Source organism: Bison bison, unplaced genomic scaffold (genome assembly GCF_000754665.1).
Source record: "Bison bison bison isolate TAMUID 2011002044 unplaced genomic scaffold, Bison_UMD1.0 scf7180017864381, whole genome shotgun sequence".
In the NCBI taxonomy this organism is placed as follows: Eukaryota; Metazoa; Chordata; class Mammalia; order Artiodactyla; family Bovidae; genus Bison; species Bison bison.
This window is the reverse complement of record NW_011494953.1, coordinates 60586-79606: the sequence shown is the minus strand read 5'-3', so window position 1 is coordinate 79606 and position 19021 is coordinate 60586.

The window sequence follows — 19021 nt, the reverse complement described above, 5'->3', positions numbered from 1 at the left end:
GACAGGTCCAAGGGACTCTCAAGAGTCTTCTCCAACACCACAGTTCAAAAGCATCAATTCTTCAGTGCTCAGCTTTCTTCACAGTCCAACTCTCACATCCATACATGACCACTGGAAAAACCATAGCCTTGACTAGACGGACCTTTGTTGGTAAAGTAATGTCTCTGCTTTTCAATATGCTATCTAGGTTGGTCATAACTTTCCTTCCAAGGAGTAAGCGTCTTTTAATTTCATGGCTGCAGTCACCATCTGCAGTGATTTTGGAGCCCAGAAAAATAAAGTCTGACACTGTTTCCACTGTTTCCCCATCTATTTCCCATGAAGTGATGGGACCAGATGCCATGATCTTAGCTTTCTGAATGTTGAGCTTTAAGCCAACTTTTTCACTCTCCTCTTTCACTTTCATCAAGAGGCTTTTTAGTTCCTCTTCACTTTCTGCCATAAGGGTGGTGTCATTGACATATCTGAGGTTATTGATATTTCTCCCGGCAATCTTGATTTCAGCTTGTGCTTCTTCCAGCCCAGTGTTTCTCATGACGTACTCTGCATATAATTTAAATAAGCAGGGTGACAATATACAGCCTTGATGTACTCCTTTTCCTATTTGGAACCAGTCTGTTGTTCCATGTCCAGTTCTAACTGTTGCTTCCTGACCTGCATATAGATTTCTCAAGAGGGAGGTTGGGTGGTCTGGTATTCCCATCTCTTTCAGAATTTTCCACAGTTTCTTGTGATCCACACAGTCAAAGGCTTTGGCATAGTCAATAAAGCAGAAATAGATGTTTTTCTGGAACTCTCTTGCTTTTTCCATGATCCAGCGGATGTTGGCAATTTGATCTCTGGTTCCTCTGCCTTTTCTAAAACCAGCTTGAAGGGACGCCTAGAGAGCTCAAATCCATGAGGTCACAAAGAGTTGGACATGACTTAGCGACTGAACAAAACCACAGTGTCACACAGTAACTAATTTGTTTAGATTTAAAAGTAAGACCAAGACTTTTTCAAACTCTCACATTCAGCAAATTGTAATATGCAGGAAGTATTTTCAATGAGAAATAAGTGATGCCAGGTACTCACTAATGGATTTAATTATGATCCTAATACCATAATCAGTGAAGGACTAGGAAGCCTGGGAGTGCTGCAGTCAATGGAGTCACAAAGAGTCAGACATGACTTAGTGATTAAACAACAACAAACTGTATTTTAATAAGCTTTCTTCAACTTTACCCTGACTAATATGCTTGGAAATAGGAGTAAGCATGTATCTGTATGTGTTCAGGAGTCTGGGTGTCTCAGTGGGATCCCAAGCTGATAGAGGATGTCTGGCATGACTCAATTTTATGCCTAATCCCTCACACTGTTCCCATCACAAGAATAGTCATTAAAATATATGCTCTAATTATCATAGAGCAAAACACCCAGAACCCGTGATTTATTGTCATTGTTGTATTAGTTCCTCATTAAAATGTAGAATTGTAAAGTGTATAGTAATGAAAAGGTATTGTGGAGAATGCTGAGGGATTATTTTTACTACTTCATTAATTCAGAGGTTCCTCGTGTTAAACCACAGTGTAAAATGATCAGCAGTACCTGTCCATCAGATCAACAGATTTTCTTTTGTTTATTTTTGCCTTTCAATCAAGTACTAATAAGGAAGAACTAGGACTTTACCAAAAGGGCCTAAACAGTCCCCACAGTTTGTCTAAACTACAGACAATTTTAAAACTAATTTGTATTGGAGTATAGTGGCTTTACAATGTTGTGTTGGTGTCTGCTGTACGGCAAAGTCAATCAGCTATATATATATATGTATATATACACTCATTTTTAGACTCTTTTCCAATATAGGGCATTACAGAGAGAGGAGCCTGGCAGACTACAGTCATCAGGTCACAAAGAGTTGGACACAACTGAGTGACTAAGCACAGCACAGAGAATACTGAGTAGAGCCCTGTGTTATATAGCAGACTCTTATCAGGAGGGATTGGGGGCAGAAGGAGAAGGGGACGACAGAGGATGAGATGGCTGGATGGCATCAGCGACTCGATGGACATGCATTTGAGTGAACTCCAGGAGTTGGTGATGGACAGGGAGGCCTGGCGTGCTGCGATTCATGGGGTCGCAAAGAGTGGGACACGACTGAGTGACTGAACTGAACTGAACTGAACTGATCAGTTATCTACTTTGTATATAATAGTGTGTGTCAATCCCAATCTCCCAATTTATCCCAGACATTTTTTCTTGATCTCCTAATTCTCTGAGCATCTACTTTAGAAAGTGTACCAGTTGCTTCTCTACCATGATGATATGTGGACCTATTTCTAAGTTGGACCTATTTCATTGTTCTTACCTAATGTATCCTGTTTAATTATCATAAATATTCACCAACTTTTATAAACAGTTGTTGAATCAACTTACGAAAATTTTCAAAAAACCCAATGTGTTGCTTGGTCAAGAAATACAAATCTACTAGGCATATTGAAGCTGTATTAAAACTCAGTTAATTCTCCACCATTGAAATCATTCATAGGACATAACAAATTTAATCACAAGTTCTTTTAATGTTCTTTAACTAAAATTAATTGAACATGCCCCTCTTTTCTCAGCAAACAACAAGTTCATTATCTGATGAATAGACACATCATAAATGAAATCTGTTAAAATGACTTAATCATTGATATACCATCATCACTTCTAAAACATTCTAAGTTTTTTAAGACATAAATTACCACTTGTGCTTTATAAAATACTCAGTTTAATTTATGATTGTATCAGGATATTTCTACTTTATATCATTTATGGGATAAAATTTATATCATTATCCTAAAAACTAATTAGTCCATTTTGACATATATCTTTGGAAATATTCAAAATTGTTTAGTAGAAAAGTTTGTCTTGAAACACCTGTAGACATTTTCCTATTTAGTAAAATATTTTTAAGGAGTATTTAGCCCTTAAGAGGAATATTAGTCATAATATCCTTCCCCCTTTTCCTTCTCACCGACAAAATAACAAAAATATTTAAATTACTGATATTTTTGAAAATAAAATAAATGTCTTTGTGATATAAGTAAAAGTAACTGCAATAAAAAGACGGTGATGGGGACTTCCTCTGTGGCCCAGTGGCTAAGAATCTGCCTGTCAATGCGGGGTACGTGGGTTGGATCCCTGTTTCTGGGAAGATCCCACATGCCGCTGAGCATCTAAGCCTGTGCACCACGACCATTGACCCAGAGCTCTAGAGCCTGTGAGTTGCAACTACTGGAGCCTGTGCACCTAGAGCCTGTGCTCCACAACAAGAAATAGCCCCTGCTCAACAAAAATAGACAGAAGCCAAGCACGGCAATGAAGACCCAGCACAGACAAAAATAATTTTAAAAATTTTAAACAATTTTTTAAAGATACAGAGAAATTGAAAATATACTTACAACACATGACAAAAACATGAATTTTTTGAGGAGAAGAATTTATAGGACTCCAAATAAAGAATACAAGTCAATGTATTAGACATGAGAAACTTAACTTTGTTTATAAGAAGATTAAATTTTATACTTTGTTTCATCTAGGGAAGTCCGGTGACTCAGAAACAGTAGAAATGGGTGGAGATTGTAATGTGGTGGGGCGGGCAGACAGCCAATATTGCAAGGCCTTTAGCAAGACCCTCACCCCAGGGCTTCCCTGGTGGCTCAGCTGGTAAAGAATCTGCCTGCAGTGCAGGAGACCTGGGTTCAGTCCCTGGGTTGGGAAGATCCCCTGGAGAAGAGAAGGACTCCCAACTTTAGTAGTCTGGCCTGTAGAATTCCATGGACTGTATAGTCCATGGAGTCACAAAGAGTCGAACACAACTGAGCTTCAGTAGCCCAGGGGTTAGAGGTCATGCTCCACCAATGGGCAACCTTGGAGCAGTCCTGGCAAGAATGCAGTGACAGTCGGACAGAGGCCTTCTCCACGCACTATCCAGGCCCTCAGGCCTCAGGGCAGGTGGGTGAGATGGAGGCCCAGGACAGTTTGAGGACTGTGTCCCACAGAGCTCCAGGGCCCTCAGCCCAGGTGCCTACCAGCCAGGTCCAGGCCTCAGAGCAGCCACAAACCTCTCCTCCATCTCTGCCTCCATGACACATAGGCACCAGCAATCCGCTTGGGCAGTGGTCCCCAGATACCTCGGAAGCTGGAGGATATGACATTGACCAATAAAAAAGAGCTTCACCAGCTTCTGTCTTTCCATTCACATTTCCATACTTGGTCCAGTGTTGATCAGTTGTCCACCCCCAGGAGGTGACAGGGAGGTTAGGGTTGGTGTACAAGAATCTTACACATCATTACTTGAGGCTTGCCTCAATAGTTGGGGCCTCTCTCAAAGAGGGTAATTGTGAACTGGGGATTAATCTGATTGGTATTTGCTACAAGTTATTCTCTCCAGTTTAAATGAAGAGTCTGAGGGCTTGTCCCTTTTCAACAAGAGTCCTCTCTGTTTTCTTTTGGGGCCATTGACATAAAGAGTTTCAGTTTTCTGAGGACAAAAATCACACAACATAAGATTCAGGGCACAGAGCACAAGATGCTGTCAGCCTCACACTCTTCTTCTCTCTAATGACAAATGCATGGAACAGCCTATGAATACCATCAATATGCAGGGATAATTCTTCTGCTGAGGAACAATCTAATTGATGAAGGTGGGGCTCTCTTGCCAGCTCTGGTTGGAGAGGTGCCCTGATCCTGAGTCCCTACAGGAAATGAGGGCTGGGAGTAGAGAGCTAGAGATTGATTTCCCAGGAAATAGTGATGGCCCCACATTCTAGCGCCTCCGTAAACAACTGCATCATTTAGATGGTTGGGATTGTGTGAGTGAGCGTGTTTGGAGGTGGACATGTGTTGAACTCACATAGTGTGACTGTGAATCTGCCTGTCTGTGTATTTTCTCAGGAGATATTTCCTCTTAAACAATAAACCTGTCAATTTTCTTTTTGCAAAAAGTCTCATCACCACTGCACACTGTCTTTGCATTCCTGCTTATGCATTCAACATAGCCCAGGTTCAGTTCATGCACCCTTTAGTCAGCTGAGAGGGTGCAAGGATCTGTGTTCTCAGCTGTTGACCTCCTAAGTAAAAGGCAAACTGAGAACCTAGGGGTCCCAATGTGGCTGCTCTGGACCCCTGACCTGCACTTATCACTCAGTCATGAGAATCTTAGTCATGGAGCAAGGGGATCCCTGCATCTTTGTCTGTGCCTGGAGGTATTAGCAGCTCCAGAGGTCCAGATCCTTCCCATCCTTATACGGTGGTGTAGCTAGACCCCAAATTGTTGAGGCAGCATATACTCCTTACCCTCATATAGAGGGTCTCTGACCCAAGGGCCCCGAGTAGCAGTTGGAAGAAGTGATGGCACTCCTAAGAGTTTCAACAACCATTTGTAACTTAAAAGCCTTCATGTGGCTAGAAACAAATCCAGCTACACTGTTACAGATGCAGGGAGCAAACAGTAAAGACAGAACAATTATAGTTATTAAAATTAAGATAATTTTCCATTAGTTAATGTGGAAATTAGTCAGTGTCTCCCAATGTGGCCTTAGGAGTATCCATAGCCTGAATCATCTTGTTTCTGAGTTTAGTAAAGTGAGTAACATTCGTGCTCATATCAGGTATATATGTACAACATTGGGTTTGAATAATGGCACAAGTCCCTCCTTGTGCAACTGGTTAGAATATCAAAGGCCAATCTTTGTATTTTGTGTTTTGTAAAAAAAAAAAAGGTGTTTTGTAAAACCACCTTTCTAATTTGTATTTGTTCAGCATTAAGGGCTGAAATAGCTTTTTGAGAATCTTGTAAAGCCTGTTGAGTAGAGTTAATCAGAGCATCAACTTGTAGCATAAGGTCTAGAGTTCCCAGAGAGGGAACAAATATTGCAGCCAAATAATCATACCAGTGAAATACAGACCTTGTCCAATGAGCTCTAAGGTGTGGCAAATTAGGCTTCTCTGGTTCTGAAGGTTCTCTGGAGGTTCTGAAAATATGAAGCCATGAGTACAAGCTTGACCTAGGAGCTTGTGATGGTTTAGTTGCTGAGTCATGTCTGACTCTTGCAACCCCATGGACTGTAGCCTGCCAGGCTCCTCTGTCCATGGGATTTTCTAGGCAAGAGTACTGGATTGGTTTGCCATTTCCTTCCCCAGAGGATCTTCCCGACCCAGGGATGGAACCCAGGTCTCCTACACTGCAGGCAGATTCTTTACCAACTGAGCTACCAGGGAGACCTAGGGTGCATCTCCCTATCCATCTGGAAGGAAGCCACATCCATAGATAAGAGCCACATATCCAGTAGGTGCCATTTGGAGCAAGCCAGTGTAACTTAGGGATCTAGTCCCAGTCAGTGTCTGGCCAGTCAAAAGGAGGACCTCAACTGGGATTATAAGACACAGGAATGAATACATTACTTCTTGAGGCAAAAATCCCAGTTGTTTCCAGCCATTATAACTAAGTTGCTGGCTAACTTCTGGGGATGGCTCCATTTGTTCCCAGCATAAGGGGGCAGTAGACATTGGGTGTCCCTTTTCAGGAGTTAGCCATATAACCTCATCCCATTTTTGATAAACATCTAGTAAAAAAACCACCGGACCTAGACCCATTTGTCTTCTTCTGTGCAGCAAAACAATCATTAAACCAAGACAAAGTATAATCAAGGTTAAAAATCACATTATGTCCATAGTTCAGGTACCGAGTATTACACCAGTCCATCTTAGGATTGTTAGATGTCTTCAGATTGAGAAGAGGCATCACATACGATTGCTGTTGATGAAAGTAGATGCAGACTCAGAGAAAGTCCTTTCCCTGAAGCGGAGAAGCCCACCGTGGGAAGCCTGCCGCTGGTGAGGAGGAGGAGCACTCCACAGACCCAGCAATTAGATCAATTGTGGAATGCAGCTTATCTGTGAGCCCAGGACAGGAAGCCATTGTCTTGAAAAAGTCAAACAGCAGACTCAGGATTTTTGGAGTCAGCAGAAGTAGGAGCACATAGGTTATCGGGCCCACTGAAAAGTGAAAACTAAAAGCATAGAGAATAAAGACATAAAAATGGCATCGCTTAGTCTGGGATCAGGATGCACCCACAAATCAATTCCTGGCACCTTGACAGCTGTGGGAGAGGAAAGAATAACCTGATAAGGGCCTTTCCAAAAGGGGCTCAAGAGATTGCCCCCCACCCCAGATATCCTGTTGCCACACTCAAGTTTTGTGAATGTGACCAGGAATGAGGCTGGGTCAACCTGTTCCTCTTCCAGGCTGTCACTGTCTCCATGCATCTCTGCTTACAACCTTGCCTTCCTCCTTTTCCCGCTGCTTCCTCTCTACTTCCTTCTTCATTCCTCTCCTCTAATCACTGTTCCTTTCTTTCCTCCTTGAACCTCCACCTACCCTAGAGTTCTCCAATGTGGGCTCATTGGAGGAAAGATCATGGGTATGTGGCCACCGTCTCCAATCACAGCTCTCAAATCAGGCAGAATTAGGGCTAGAGAGGATGTGGGGATGGGTCCAACCCACCCATTTACAGTCAAAGGGGAAGGATCCAACCTGGGCACATTGGAGGAAGGATCATGGTGTATGGCCGCCAATCAGTCCATTGTTTAATTAACCAACCCATCCCTCCCAGGGAAGACCTGGCATGGGGCTGAAGGTGTGTTGAGCCCTGGGGGAGGGAAGGATGAAAATTCCACATAACAGTGTCATGTTGCCTGTGGTGACCTGAGTTACCTGGCAGATACTTAATGCTCATAGCAACATCTTAAGTTTCCCAGACTCTTAGAGAGGACAAAAGCAAACACATCCATTACATTTAGCCATTATGATGTGACAATGATCATCCAAAATAAATACATGGTAGCTGCCGGGTTTGCACCGAGACTTGGAAAACTGGGAGGGATGGGACCTAGGAAGATGTAAGGAAAGGACAGAGGATGGGGCAGGACAGGAGTCAGGAGAGAAAGGGACAGGCTGCCTGGATGGAGCAGTGGGTTCTGAGAGGAGCAGTGGCCCCAGAACCTGCTGCCCTGAGCCTGGTCAATTCCAGGAGACCAGGTCAACAGGGCTGTGAAAGCAAGTGTGTGAAGAAGCCCAGCGGCCCCTTCACAGTCTCTAGACTCCTGCGGCAATGGAGGGTCTCTAGGAATGCCTCGACATGGACCTCTCACATGGAAGCACCTTCAGCACATCAGCCTTGGGGAGCTGTGGAAGCTGAGATGAGCTCCGGGAGACAGCCCAGGCAGGGACCCCAGAACACATGTGCTGTGATTCATCCACCCTGGGAGCATCCTGTGCACAAATAAACAGTGAGGGCAAACGTGAGCAGAAGCCTCAAGTCCTGAAAGATCAGAAGGAGAGAGTTCATGTCTCACCCACCACCTCACGTGCCCTACAAGGACGTTGTCTCCAGTGTCAAGTGGCAATGAGAGCTTTATGCCCACCAGGATATGGTCATCATAGTTCAACATGCAATAGAAAACATAGTCTGCAGTGTGCAGTACCCCAGATGTGCTGACCAGAGTCCAGGCTTCCATATTAGTCTGTGACAAAAGCAACAAAGAGCAGCTCCTATGGGAAAAATAAGTTTTGAAGAGCAAAGCAAGAAAAGGTGGTTATAAACAGAGCACAGTGCAAGTCCAAGGACTCAATCTCTCTATCATATCATTACAATATGAAAGGAACAAACCAAAGCTCTGCCCGTATTTCCTTTTTCCTGATTCCATGTTCATCTTCCTCAGTCTCCAAGCAGGCGGTTTAACTCTAAAAGTTCCAGGAATTCTCTCCCATCAGATCCTTCTGAATGTTGTTTCCTACCTCTGTCCCCTTCTTCATCACTGCAGCAAATGCTGTCCACAAGGCACTCTATAGAAACATAACCATAAGCAACAGGTGATTAGAATGAGTGATCCACCCACTTCTCCTGCTCCAGTTGAGGCCCTGCTGGCTCTCAAGCAAGACCTTGATCTTTCTCCCAGGGTCCTGGAGAGACACCCCACTATGGATAGCAGATGGCAGTCATCTGTGCTCTGTGCAGTCAGAGCCCTTCAATAAGACACTGATCTCAGTTGCAAACCTAAAGATAGAGATGCTGAAAAAGTCAGTTTTCAACTTCTCACTTCTACAAGCCGATCAGAGCTCTCACCTTCTTTCTAATCAACCTGAAATTATAACAGTCACATCTGGCTAGTGGCTACCACACTGCAATGTACAACAACCACTATATATACACTACACACACACACACATATTTCTATATGCGTGTGTGCTTAGTCACTGAGTTGTATTCGACTCTTTGCCACCCCGTGGACTGTAGCACGCCAGGCCCTACTATCATGGAATTCTCCAGGCAAGAATATTGGAGTGGATAGCCATTTCTTCCTGCAGGGGATCTTCCTGATACAGGCTAGAACCCAGGGCTCCTGCATTGCAGTTGAATTCTTTATCATCTCAGCCACCCGGGAAGATTGATTGGATCTTAAGATCAGCACCAAATATTCTACCATTTCTGATAGATTATAGCAGAACAGATTTTGGAATACCAGGGGACTTTGGTACAAGGGAGGGTGTAGGGCTTCCCAGGTGGCTCAGTGGTAAAGAATTTGCCTGCCAATGCAGGAGGTATGGGTTTGATCCCTGGGTTGGGAATATCTCCTGGAGAAAGAAATGGCAACCCACTCCAGTATTCTTGCCTGGAGAATCCCCATGGGCAGAGGAGTCTGGCAGGCTGCAGTCCATGGGGTCGCAAGAGTCAGACATGATTGAGTGACTAAACCACCACCACTATCCCTCACATGATTATTCCCTCTGCATTATCTGGGCATGTCAAGACAGCTGTTTATTGATAGATTAACCTCTGACCCATGAAAACATTTAGCCTGAGGGACTAAGAGGGATATGGCCCTCTACTGGTTTCCATGGTAACCAATGGTGACCAATGAGCCAATCTGCTGTTTATTCCCCCTTTAACTGGTAGACTCCCTATCCCCCCGGAGTGAAGAAGGCTGGTGCTGCTGTGATCTGCCTGTTACCTGCTATCCACAGTGGGTGTCTCTCCAGGACCCTTTTTCTTCAGACATGTAAGACATCCCATCTATTAAACCATTGATATCTCTGTCCTTGACCCTGGGATCTTTCTTTGGTCTCAAGTCCAGCCACGTACAGGGCTTGCAGGCCTGTGAAGTGTAGCTCAACAGCTTCTGCAGAACGTCTGGATGGACTGATTTGATGACTTATTTGTAGGTATTTCCTGGGCTCATGCACACATCCCAGGTACTCAGGAGCCTTTGGGGACACTGAATCAGTTATGTCAACACCCAGATCTTAGAGGAATTCCCAGCAGGTGTTCCACATGAGGAGACAGGTAATGGACATATGGCCCAGTGCACCTGTGATAAACATAATCAGAGAGCAGATGCAGAAGGGAGGGCGGGACACTTCATCTCTTCGTGAGCCCATCCTTCCCACCACTGTCTCTGAAAAATCCATGGAGGGCAAGGACAAAGTGTGTTTAGAAAGGAAATGACCTCTACACTAAAAACTACAAACCGTACTGAAAGAATGAAACAAGGCACAAGTAATTGGAATGCTCATAGACTGGAGACTTAGTATTGTTGACATTTCTACACTACCTAAAGCTAAGTATAACTTCACTGCAATACCAATCAAAATACTAATATCATTTTCATAGAAATGGAAAAGACAAATCCAAAACATATATGGAACCACTCTGTGTGCTAGTCTCTCAGTTGTGTCCAACTCTTTGTGACGCCATGGACTGTATCTCATCAGGCTCCTCTGTCCATGAAATTTTCCAGGCAAGAATACTGGAGTGGGTTGCTATTCTCTTCTCCAGGGGATCTTCCTGATTCAGGTATCGAACCCAGGTCTCACACATTGCAGGCAGATTCTTTACCATCTGAGCCACCAGAGAGTCTGTGGCTCAGATGGTAACCACTAAGGTTTCCAAATACACAAAGTAATCTTGAGAACAAAGATCAGAGTGTCTCACTTCCTGATTTCAAAGCACATTACAAGAGGAATCAAAGCTGTATGCTACTGACGTAGAAACAGATACATAACCCTAACGACCAGAATAAAGAGCCTTCAAGTAAATTCATGGAAACCCGTTCAAATGAAATTCACCAAAGTTCTAAGACAACAAAATAGGGAATGGGTAGTCTCTTCAAAAGTCAGTAGGACGAAAATATAATGTACAGAAAAATTGCAGACCATATATCAGATAAGGAGGTCATACTCAAATAATAACCACAGCTCAAATGTAAAACAAATGAAAATTTTTAAAGAGTAAATAAATGAGTTGAGGAATGTGCAAAGACTTAGACATTTCAGAAACAAGACATACAAATGGCTAACAGACACAGGAAAAGGTTCTCAACCTCACTAATCATCAGGGTAATGCAAACCAGCACCTCATGCCTGTTAGGTTGTATATGATAAAGACAAAAAAATTAAGAAGTTAAGGCCATGATGTGAGGAGCTGGAACCTTGGGACTCTACTAGTGGGAATGTAAATTTTGCAGCTATTTTGTGGAAAACAGTACAAAGGTCCCTTATAAAAGTATAAGCAGAATACCATATGATTCATCAAACAATGTTCTGAATATATATACAAAGGAACTTACATCAGTATCACAAAGAGATATCTGCAGTCCTAAGTTCACTGCATCATTTTCCTCAACTGCCTAGATACATAACCAACTTCACATAACAAATAAGTATCCTGTGCCTGAGGTAAAGGTAGCTAACTGGGAGATACTTAATTCTCAAAACAACTGCGTAAGTCTCTTAGTCCGTTAGAGGGGAAGAAAACAATGTTAGAATTAAAGTAACATGTCCACATTCTTAGTCTGAAATGGTGCAACAAATGTTCTATAGATCGAGAAGCCTCATACAAGCACAGCACCTCATACATACACAGCACAGCCTCATACATACACACCTCATATATATACACAGCACTTACCTCAACCTTGGAAGGACTGGGAGGAATGAGACCTGAGAATGTTTGAAGAAAAGTCAGAGGGTGGGCAACTGGGGTGTGGGGAGCAGGGGCAGGGCTGGGTCCTGCTGCTCTGGGTCCTGCTGCTCTGAGTCTCTGACCTGGGTCTGGTCAGTCCGAGGAGACCAGGTCAGCAAGGCTGTGAGAGCAAGTGTGTAAAGAAAGCCAGCGTCCCCTTCACAGTCTCTAGAGTCTGCAGCCATGCTGGTCTCTAGGGGCAGCTTGACATGGACCGCTCTCATGTGGAGGCACCTTCAGCATATCAGCCTTGGGGAGATGTGGAAGCTGAGGTGAGCTCCAGGAGACTGAACCCAGGCAGGCACCCCAGAGCAGTGCCTTTTACTCATCCAACCCTGAGAGCACCCTTTACACAAATAAACTGTAACGACAAACATGAAAGGAAGCCACAAGTCCTGAAGCTGCAAAGAGAGAGAGTTCACATCTCACCCGTCACCTAACTCTCACTCCAAGAACTTGGTCTCCAGTGTTAAGTGATTATGAGACTTTGGTGCCCACTAGGATATGGCTCTCAGAGGATAATTTAAAGATGAAGCCAAAGTCTCTTGTGCATAATACCCTGCAGGTACTAGCCAGAAGTTAAGTGTTCGTATTTGGCAATGAAAAGATAAGCAAACAGTAGTCTTGTGAGAAAGGACATTTCTAAATTTCAAAGCAAGAAGAGATGACTACAAGCACAGTACAATAAAGCACATGGACACACAGCTCCACTATATTAAAACGTGAAAAGAACAAATCAAAATTCTATGCATAGTTGCTTCTTCTTTCTCAATTTATATTCACCTTCCTTCATCTCCAAAGAAGCAGCTATAACCTTAGTGGTCCTCTAAATCCCACCTGAGAGTTCTCTTCCACACCACTGCTGCAATGCTCTCCACAACCCATTCTGTAGAAACACAACAAAGAGCAACAATATAGTTATTACACACGTTGACCCACTCATTTCAAGGAGAAAGGTTCCCAGACCACCCTTGTGCTTTGTGGAGTCAGAGACTTTCAACAAGACGTTGATCACAGTTGTAAAATTTCTCATTAGAGAGAGATGCTGTGAGAATCACCTTTCAATCTTACACTTCTACAGGCCCAATATAGCTCCTACCTTCAAGCTTACCAACCTGAAATTCCAACACTTATGGACACACTTGAAATATGGCTAGTGTGACTAGGCCATTGCAAAGGTTTTTTTTTTTTTTTTAATTTATTTATTTTAATTGGAGGCTAATTACTTTACAATATTGTATTGGTTTTGCCATACATCAACATGAATCCACCACGGGTGTACACGTGTTCCCCATCCTGAACCCCCCTCCCCACACCATCCCTCTGGGTCATCCCAGTGCACCAGCCCCAAGGTTTTGTGTGTTTTTAAAAATATAACAAGTTTATTATTGTTTGAATTCTGTTATTTACAGATAAGCAGATCTGACTAGTGGCCACTATACTGGAAAGTTCAACTCTATAAGCTGGAAAGATAAGGAAAACATGACTAACTGCCTGTCCCTTGGTGGTTCTTTATTGCAGAATGTTTAATGGTCTGATGTGATCATTCATATATAGGTATATCTGGGGCTCTTGGACCCAGGCCAGGCATTGGGAGAGTCCTTGTGGACATTCAGTAGTAAGGTGGACACTCAGACCAATAGAAAATTCCCAGTCAGAGGCTCACTTATAGGCAGACGTGAAGGGCATGGCCCAGGGCACCTGTACTACATGTAACCAGAGAGTAGGTACAGCAGGGAGGGAGGGACTTTCAGTCTCTTCATGAGCCTGTCCTTCTTATCCCTGACTCTAGAGGACCCAAGCAAGGCAGGGGAAAAGGCTCCTTAGGAAGTGAAAGATTTGTGCACTGAAAACCACAGGACATTGTTGAAAGAAAGAAGAGATAAGTAATCAGAGTGACATACCACATTCATAGACTGGAATATTTCGTGTTGTTGACCTTCCTCTACTGCTAAAAGTGATGTACATTTACATTGTAACCACTCCCAAAGTCCCATGCCATTCTTATAGAAATGGGAAAAAAATTCAAAAATATTAATACTTATGGAACCCAAAAGAAACCCAAAGAGAAAAAACAACCTTGAGAGCAAAGAACAACAATGGTGATTCAGGCTTCGTGAATTCAAAACACAGAAGAAAGCCACAGCAGTCAACACCGTGCTGTAGCAGCAACACAATAGGCAGAGACTAGTGAACCGTAAGAAGGGACTCTCAAACAAATTCACATGTGTGTGGCCAAATGATCTTTGCCAAGGTTCTAAAATTACCAAGTGAAAAAAGGATAATCTCCCGAACAATCAACATAATAAAAAGGGAACCTGTAGAATGAGAGGGTGAATCTGCAAACTTTGTACCTGAATAAGGGGCCAATACCCAGAATACCAAAGCAGCTAACAACTCAACTTCAAAACAACAGCAGGCAAATCACTGAGTTTATAAAATGTGTAGAAAGTTTCAATAGACATTTCTTCATAGAAGACAGAGAAGTGATCAATATATATAGGAAAAGTGCTCAGCATCACTAAGTATCAGAGAAATGGAAACCAAGTAAACAGGAGATATCACCTTTCAGGATGTGTTTTAAAAAAAAAAAAAGAATAACAGTTGTTGGCAAGGATGCAGACAAGTGGAACTTTTGTACCATGTTGGTAGGAATATAAAATGGCATAGCCATTATGGAAAGCAGTTTGGGGGTCCCTGAAAAAATTATTAAGAGAACGACCATAAGATCCAGCAATGACTCATTAGAGTTTATGTCCAAAGGAAATAAAACTCTAATGTCCAGGAGGTATCTACAATCTCATGTCTATAGCCACACTGTACATAACAAATAGAAAAACTGACCAGTGTCCAGAAGCAGATGAGTCAATAAAGAAAATGTGGAGTACAGGTACAGTGGAATGTAATTCAGTCTTTAAAATAGAAGGAAATCCTGTCACTGGCAGCAATATGGATGAAGCTGGATGACATTAGTAAGAGTGAAATAAGCCAGTCTCAGGATGAAAAAAATACCGCATGATTTCCTTTAACTGAGGTATCTAAAGCAAAACTCAGAGATCAGAGAGTAGAAGGGTGGTTCCAACAGCTGGGAGGAGGTTGACGTGGAGAGTGCATGTTCAATGGTTATAAAATTTTAGTTGCAACATGGAAAAGTTCTAGAGACGTGCTCTACAACACAGTACGTGGAGTTAGCAGGACTGAATGGACACATCAAAGCTTAAGAGGCAAAGCTGGAGTGAACTTCCTCCATCTACACCTGGAGGCTCCTCCTTTCTCAGATTCCTCTAGAACTGGGTATGGCATGTAGGCACCACCAGGGGCTCCCTGCAGAAGGAAGGAGGCCCCCAGAACTAGGTGTCTCAGGTGAGGGGGAAGGATTCATTCTGAAGTTCTAATAGGAAAGTTTGAATGAGGCAAGTGGCAGAGTGATGAATCATGACCAATCAAAATGCTGTAAGACCTACTAAGAGGTGAGATTTACTATCAAATGAAGCTGTGACTGACCCAATAAGGGGCATTCTGAAATGGAGTTTCTTGTTCATTAAGAATTTTGTAGGACTTCCTGGTGGCTCAGTGATTAAGAATCTGCCTGCCAGTGCAGGAGATTTGGGCTTCATCCCTGATCCGGGAAGATTTCACATGCCACAGACCAATTAAGCCTGTGCCCCACAACTACTGAGCTCTAGAGCCCAGGACCAGCAACTACTGAGTCCACATACCAAAACTACTGAAGCCCAAGAGCCCTAGAACCTGTGCTCTGCAAGGAGGAAGCCACCACAGTGAGAAGCCTACTCACCACAACTAGAGGGGAGGCCTCGCTCTCCACAAGCGGAGAAAAGCCTGTGCAGCAAAAAAGACCCAGCTAATACATAAAAATTAAAAATAATCCTGTAAACATTTCCCTGGGTAGTGATGGGATTTGTCTTCCAGGTTAAGAATGTTCACTTGGTATAAAATCAATCTATACAGTGAATGTATATACTTTAATTTTTATATATGTACTCATTCATGGTGCAAAGGTGATGGGCATTTTTGGGGGGAAGTTGATACCATTAACAGTGATGTTTAAGGGTGACATAAATCAAGGAAATCACAATACAAAAAATTCATACACACACAAAGAATCATACTGTTCATTACACATAGAGACACACCCAGTCCCATAGACACAAAACTACACTGCTAACCATAATACAGTTTCTTCCTGGAACTACAGAAGGCCGTATTACTTTACTACTTGTATTACTTTCTATCAACAGGGCCCCTATACGCATTTCCAGCAGGAATTACGAATCAGTTTCACCTCTACATTAAAACCGCCTGAAAGCCCCAACTTTCTCATCTATAAAGCATTTCCTCCCCAGGCAAATGGTTCTAGAATGCATACGCTGAAAGGGCCACCTGCAAGTACAGAAGACAAGAACAATGAGGATTAAATCACAGTGATGCGCAGTCTTTGCTTCATTTGGTGTCAGTACGAAACCTGATGAGGGAACAGTGGTGGAGTCCAGGGGACCCAGCAAGATCAGAGCACACAGACTCAGGATGAAAGACAAGGCCTTGTCCAGGAGGATGGGATTTCCCAGTCCATTTAGGTTGGAAACTACATAGTTCTTTTCCTAGAGGAAAAGTTGCTCCAGGAGACAAAACTCTGTACTCTCCAGAGTGTGAGGAATGCTAACAGTTTTAATCCTTAAGGACAGGCATCATCAGTTGGTAGTAAGTCTCTTACTCCACACTTTTCCAATCAAGGGAATCATCTATATCTGGAACGAACACCCACGAATACACATAATTAATTCTATTAAAAAAGAAATGAACCAATATTTCTATCTCAGACCAGGAAAAAACAAACAAACAGCTTCCCAGCAGCTTGCCTTGGAGACGCGTGGAATCTCCTCTGTCCTGTCACAAGGCGGGTGACTGGCAGGTCCTCAGTGGAAGCTAGAGGGACACAGAGAAGCTGTTAGAACACCGGTGAGGCTGCTCAGGAGCCATGCAGGGGGCTTTCTCTGTGTGTGGGCATGGCCTGGTGTGCATGGATGTGGGAGGTTAATAAGCATGGGCTGAACTTGTCTTCATCCATCCTCTTCAGAGGAGGAAGGAACATGAAGGAGAGGAGGAAAGAAATGAAAACAGAGCTTTGATTTTCTAGCTAAGAGGAACCTAATCAAAAGGAATTATTCAATCTAAAAAAGGAAAACTCTAAAAGGCATTCTCCTTTTCCATGACAGAGACCAAAAACTCCTCCTGCCTGTTTTGAGCTCCTGCTAAATTGTCACTGTCTCTTGATTTTTCCCAGATCACTCTTCCTCCAGGATCCACAGTTGCTGCTACTCTACTCATCATGTTTTCTATGAGACTTTGTACTTGATTAAAAGCAAACTCTGTTAAAGGAGTGAATTCAGTCCTGGGCAAAGTATGCTTGTCTTCAAGAAAATCAAATATACAAGGTTGATAATACTGAATTCTTACCATTTAAATATAGCCACTATCAATAAAACCATATTTCTCTATCAATATGTATTTTCTATACAGTGTATGCATGTCCACTGGGTCAGTGTCTGCCCATAATCATAGGGGTCATGAGTTTAGTGGGACAGTTGATTATACAAAGCACAGAGTAAGCACTGATGGTCTCTAAATCATCTAGGTAGGAGATGATCAGCAAGAGTCATGGTCACCAGGCTAACAATCAAGTTTACTTTGAGTTCTTAGTTGCCACTATCCCTTGTGTGTGTGCTGCAAGAAATATTTCCTGAGGAAATATGCAGGCAGGAAGATTCACAATCACGCTATGTGAATTCAACACATGTCCACCTCCAAACACCCTCATTCACACAATCCCAACCTTCTAACTGATGCAGTTGCATCTGGAGACACTAGAACATGGCCAGCGCATTTTCCTGGGAGATCAATCTCTTGCTCTGTATCCCCAGCCCTCACTGCCTATAGGGACCCAGGGTCAGGGTGCCTGTCCAACCAGAGCTGGCAAGAGAGCCCCACCTTCATCAACTGGATTTTTCCTCAGCAGAGGGATGACCCTTTAGTACTGATGATATTCATAGGCTGTTCTGTGCACCTGTGAATAGAAAGAAAAGAGTGTGAGGGCGTCAACCTCTTGTGTTCTCTGCACTAAGTCTTCTCTTATCCTACTTTTGCCCTCTGAAAACTCTATATGTCAATGGCCTCAAAAGAAAACAGAAAACTTTCCTACCCCTGTTGAAAAGACTGGACTATGTCATGTAAGATCTCACTGTTTCAATTTGACCAACAATTACAAAAGTCTTTTTCAAGGAGGAAAAATTTCTGCAGAGATTAAGTACCTTCTGTTACACAAAAGTAACTGATGCTGTCTTTTTTACTGTCTCTTGCAGGGGGAGTCTTTTCTTAAAATTGATTATTTAATTTTATTTGGAGGATAATTACTTAACAATATTGTGGTGGGTTTTGCCATACATTGACGTGAATCAGCCACAGGTACACATGTGTCCCCCAGACCTGACCCCCCTCCCACTCCCCTCCCCACCTGTCTCTCTCAGTCGTCCCAAAGCACCAGCTTGCAGTGCCCCTGCTTCACCCATCAAACTTCCCCTGGTCATCTGTTTTACATAAGGTAATACACATGTTTCAGTGCTATTCTCTCAAATCATCCCACCCTCGCCTTCTCCCACAATATCCAAAAAAGTCTGTTCTTTACATCTGTGTCTCTTTTGCTGCCTTGCATAGAAGATGGTCATTACCATCTTTCTAAATTCCATGTATATGTGTTAATATACCATATTGGTATCTCTCTGACTTACTTCACTCTGTATAATAGGCTCCAGTTTCATGCACCTCATTAGAACTGACTCAGATGTGTTCTTTTTTACAGCTGAGTACTATTCCATTGTGTACATGTACCACAACTTCCTTATCCTTTCCTCTGCTGGTGGACATCTAGGTTGTTTCCATGTCTTAGCTATGGTAAATAG